The sequence below is a fragment of the Azolla caroliniana genome, unplaced genomic scaffold, assembly GCF_043228905.1.
Source record: "Azolla caroliniana isolate FFs.n. ecotype wild unplaced genomic scaffold, voAzoCaro1.0.p SCAF_3, whole genome shotgun sequence".
NCBI lineage: Eukaryota > Viridiplantae > Streptophyta > Polypodiopsida > Salviniales > Salviniaceae > Azolla > Azolla caroliniana.
This window is the reverse complement of record NW_028230438.1, coordinates 2,612,074-2,618,073: the sequence shown is the minus strand read 5'-3', so window position 1 is coordinate 2,618,073 and position 6,000 is coordinate 2,612,074.

The following is a 6,000-nucleotide window of genomic DNA, read 5'->3' as shown; positions in this document are numbered from 1 at the left end:
CTATTGGTCATCATTAACTCTACACTTTGATATTCCTTTCTTATTTTACATGATAGACTTGGCTTATTGAGGCACATCCTTAGTTGGTTTTGGTGGGATCCATGATGACTCAATTGTGGAAAGTTTACTGTACTGATGTCAATGTGTTTTGATGGGATGCCAAACATCTACCTTCTTTAACATGATAGATGCCGGAATAGTTTTCTTGTGAGTGGCTTCGTTCGTCTTCGGAGCTGCGTCATTCGTCAAAAAAATATTCCATACTTGTTGAAATCTACATGGATTGATGGCTTCTCTCTTTTTGTTTTTCTTTTGTAATCGGTCTCTGAGGACCCAAACATACAGGCAATCAAGTAGATGGTCGCAATCGTGAAGCTTGGGAGTTGTGAACTTCTCGTGCACAGAATGACTGATAAAGAATGGATCGACTTCTTTAACGACATCGACCAATGCATCCTGGAGTTTATCCCTTTCCAACTTGGGTTTGCTTGGGAACACTTCAATCAGCTTCTTCAGATGGGACATGGGAATTTGGTTGCCCATCACGAACAAGTCCCTCAATACTTGCGTGTATGTGATGTCATTGTTGCAGAGTGTGTCGAAGTAGTAGTGTTCGTCAAGTATGGAGTTCCAATTAGTCGAAAGAAACAGCAAGAATTCACTAAGGAAGATGGTATCCACAGTGAGCAAAAGTTGGAGGAACTCACAGCTATATCTAGAAAGGCCTGAATAATCGAGGTGAAGATTCGAAGGGTCATCGAAGAGGCGTTGCATGAGCTGGTGCACATCCGATATCCCATGTCTCCGCATGAATCTACTCACACACAGTGCCTTACAATGATCAGGAGGAGAGTTTTCACTAAACATTTCATACAATGGTCCGATGGTCAGTATCTGAGGGCGATATGACTCTGGCTTCACATCCACTAATGCTTTCGGAGGTGTCGAAATGTTTCGACTTTCATTGAACCGTTTAGTATCAACATTAGTATCAGCCTCATTGATCCTTATTATCGTGTCTTCTCTCCATTTCACTTCTTTAATGTAGGATATAGATTTACCCATTGTTCTTGTATGGTTGAGTTCCATGTTGATATTCTCTTAAACGTCTTCTCTTCAGACTTCCTCTTCTGTGAGCGCAAACTCGATGCTTTCTTGCCGAAGTCAAGTACCAGCCCTAATCTTTTCTTTTCTTGCAGGAGATAAGACAAGAGAGAAAAATGAGAGACACACAGAGAGGAAGAGAGGGGGGAGGGAGATAAGAATAGCAAAATCATGTATGTATGGAGAGAGAGAGAGAGACCAAATCATGCCATTTTATACATAGAAAGCAAATATTCCATTCCGTTTTCTAGTCAAATTCTTCTAGGATTTCAGAAATCTGGTGGCTGTGCTTAATGTACATTACAATCAAGCAATGATCTTGATTCTAGCTAGAGACAAAGTTTTCCTTTTTTTGAGGCATAGTTGTTAGATGTTTTTGTGTCGATGTCTGTTGATTAATTGATAGTACATAAAAGAAAACTGAAACTTTGCGGACGAATTGACTCAATCAAATGTCCTGGAAAAGCTCATGGAACACGGTAATCCTGACCCCATTTACCTGGAAGACCAATAATTGAATTTTCCTCCGATATAAAATTAACAAATTAATCATATGCTTGCTAACATGTTGTTATCTTTGATGGGATTTAGGCTCAAGATTGTTGCCTCTTTCTATAAAGTCATGGTTTCCACTGACTCAATTCCTTTGTTCTGATCCTATTAATTTAGATTCTTTTATTTTGGCCATTTACTAGATTCTAAAGCTATGCTTTCATATTAGAGGATGATCAAGATGTGGTGCTACATTAAAAATATAAGTGTCACATTCTTATTGATGTTGCTTACTTTTCAATGCCGCGTATTTTTTGTCATTGCCATTTTCTCTGAGATGATTGTTGCCCATGAGGAACAAGTCCCATCCGTTACTTGTATATAGTTTAAAGGTTAAATGTTTGAGAAAGCCAACAAGTTCCCTTTTTCCTAATGTTGGGGATCCCAAAAAGATCAAAAAAGACCCAAAGTCAAAAAGACCCAAAGTCAAAAAGAGCAAGAATTCAATTAATGAAGACATTATACTCAAACATTACATTGGGGGGACGCTGCTTTCTACTGAAAATGACACGCATTCGACTCAAGAGTCATTCCTGACTGATCCCTCATGATCTTCACAACCATTATTGAGAATGTTTCCTCAATTCTAACATTAGCCAAGTCGGGCCCAAGTGAAGCATACATATTGAAGACAATGTGATTAATTACAATAAATACATTACCACATTTTACATTACTAATTAACATTTCACAACTCTGATTAGAAAGTAGGCATCAAACTAACATGAATATGTAGTTTTGAGAAGAAAAGGGGTGGAATTGAATCGTCAATCATTTGCATGGTGTAATTATTTGAGAGGAAATAATAATGAAAGTGACGGAAACCTCTTGTACATTGGCATTAACGGTGTCAGGGAAATGACCGGTTAAGAATACAACTAACAATTTGATATAATGTATGTGTACTTTAACAATAATAATAACAAGTTTTCATAGCCTTGAGTAAAAACAGAGCAAATATCAATAGTTACTTACATCAATCTCCTTGAGATTCATAAATCTGACGGATCCAACTTTGCCTTGTGGAAGAATCAGATGAGAGATTTCCTGATTCAAAGAAAAGTGGTAAAGGCAAGACACTTGAGGGCATGACCAAGGACGATTGGGAAGAGCTCGATCTCTTGGCAATGTCTACATAAGACTGCACCTAGTTGACAATGTGACTGTGACTCAGCTGAAATGGTATGGACTAAACTAAGCAATACATACGAAAAAGAGACCGCATCAAACAAAGTTTAAGTAATGAGAAAACTTTATGATCTTCGAATTAAGGACAATGACAATGTCGCCTCTCATTTGAATGATTTTGATGCATTATGGTCACAAGTATTGGCTTAGAAAATGATTTTGGATTGTGAGCTGAAATGTGTGTTTTTGTTATGCACTTTGCCTAGCTCATGGGACACTTTTTGCACCGCTATTAGTGCTAGTTCCCCCCAAAAAAGTTGTTTTTGTATTTTTTTTTCTCTGTGTGTGCTGTTCGAAATTTTCTCTGCACGTAAAAAACAACAGCTCGTCCACCTTCATCGTACCTCTCCAACACTATCTATCTAATGCTTTTGGTTTTAAATTTAATTATTTGGGAAGAGATAGCCTTCGGCCTCCAACAAAATGTCTGATCTGATTTTATTTTATTTGATTGACAGCCATAGCACAGAAATGAATTTGGAAGTATAGCTTTAGCCTAGTGAGAGAGCAGGGAAAAGCTTGTGGGAGGCTTGTCACAGGAAAGTCAAGACTCAATACCTCCATTTCAAAGGAATGGAAATTTTGCTTGTGTTAAGAAATCCTTCTTATAGATTTTATGAGTCCATGAGAGATGAAAAAACATCATGCTCCTTGGCTTTTTTGCTTTTTGCTTTTTGTTTTTTCCTTTTTGCTTTTTGCCTTTTGCTTTCTAGTTTTTTACTCATTTAGCCCATAGTTTTCTCTCACCTGCATAGATAGAATCATAGAAGAATTTGGATATTAATATATTGACTTGGTCATGTTTTAGTAATTTTCAAATATATTTCTTACAAGTGGTATCAATCAAAGTAATATTACGCAGAATGTATGCATTCTCGGAGTCAAGTATTTAATAACGTTTTCTCCAAAGGCATTATTTCATAAATGAAATATATACAGGTCAAAGTGTCATCAGTGATCTATTGTGTCATTATCAATGTAATAGTTAACGTGATTAAGTGACATTCACATTGTCGGTAATTACATAATGAAGCTCACTTACTTCTTAAATGCTCCTCACAATTAGTTGGAGATCCCTATTGTATATATCCTTGAGGTTGTATCCAGAAACAATCAGTTGAGTACGTTTTAGGATAACTTGATGATTATCCTACACAATTGTGGGGAATCAACATTGTTGTAAGTCGTAGCTTTACGTATTTATTAGTTTCTCAATGCATTGCACAAAAATTTAATAATAGCTCCAACACTTATTTCTAGTAATTTCTTTGGAGTTTGTGGAGTCAGCCCTCAAGGAATGGTATTTGGGGATTTCGGTAATGAGCTACCTCCGTAGTTGCATCACATAATGCTCAAGAGAAATAATATTGGGTGTTTTTTCTTTTTTTCCAAAAAAAATATATTGGGTGTTAAAAATATGAAAGTAACTCAAGAATTAATATTCCACCACAAGTAGTCTATATCACAAACCTAAGTCCAATGAACAGTAGTAGAAACATCGATAATATTTCACATAATCATGATTTGAGAATACTTTCTTAGGAATAGGGAAAACTCACATAAAATCTATATGCCCCAAAACAATTATTTGGGAAGATGGAGGTTGAATCGAAGACTTGTGCTCAAGAAACATCCTTCTCAGGACTAATCGACTGGCTAATTATGCTTTCTCAAACATGCGAGAGAATCTTAAAATATAATCTATAGTTCGGTCTCATAGGCCATTCTGAACTCTTAAAAGATGTTAATATATTTTGAAGGAAGCACCAGTGATGCCTTTATTTGTCAATGACAAGGGTGGTGAGATCATTGCCCATGAGACCGGAGCCTGTACATAAAGCACTCGAATGTGCTTGGCCTTCGTACAATACACCAATTTTTTTGTTAGAGATATGGTACTTTGACCATTGCAAAGCAATCTAGGAACAAGTTGACTATGCCCATGTCATAATCTAGTCTTGAAATCCATATAGCATGGTGTAGTGTATTGTTATTCATTTGTCCCACATCATTCATTGGTGTTTCTCTTGTTCCATGGTCATATGTATTTATCCCGAGTTAGCCTTGTGCCTTCAGTCTACCACCCGTGTTTCTATTCTTAGGGTCACTTAGGTATCTAAATATCATCCGGATAGTTTCCCAATATTTTTTACCATGATTTTATAAGCATCTATTCAAAAATCCCACTTCAAATCCAATTTTCCCACATCATTCATTGGTATTTCTCTGATTCCATGGTCAAACGTGGTTATCCCCAGTCTACCACCCGCGTGTCCAAGTTGTCAACATGCATTCCATCTAGGTGATGTTCCAAAGCCTCGAACCACTCCAAGACACGGTTGCGTCCATGACTTCTCTAGTGCTCTTGTCCCAAACCAAGATACCTTATAATGTCGTCCACTTGCCTTGATGTAGCAGGAGAAGTAAGGGGTAAAACGGGTAAGTGAGGATCTAGGGACATATGTATTGTAATTCAAATTACAATACAAAAAGTATGATAAAAAATGAACAATAACGTGTAGCCCTAGTGGAAAAAGTCTTTCCTTTAAAGCTACTGAGACAGCATCTATATGTCTACTTCTCACATTGATCCAGATATGGAACTGCCGTCTTATCACATGAAATTCTGCAAGTGGAGGTAAAGGCAGCGCCTTCTCATGATGGTGTTTAGTCTCCATAGCTGGTGTAATCCTGCTATGAACAGTAGTAGTGACAGAATAAGCCCAATGCTGAGCTCCACAGGCATAAAGCTCACCATAGCGGAAGCTTCTCAATTGCTAGTTCTCCTCCTCTCCTGGTGTGAAAACTTGAGACTTGGCCAATAGAAGCGAACCAAAGAAGCGTGGCCTTCTTCTTCATCATTTTATACACCATAGCCAGACCATACGTCCAAAGTTGTCCACATCTTCTTCTACGTGGTCCATGTCATAAATGTTTCTTGCTAAGGAAGTATAATGTACAAATATTTCAGCAAATAAGATTGTTGCATATTACATTCCAATGCCCATTCCTTAATTTGAGCTCTTGGGTAAATTTTGGCTAGGCACTGTATGGCTGGAAATGAGCATTCCATGTTGGGGTATCCTAACATCATGTTTGTGATTCGATCAATGCATAGATGATTGTTTAATGAGATTCATATACAAAATGTATTTT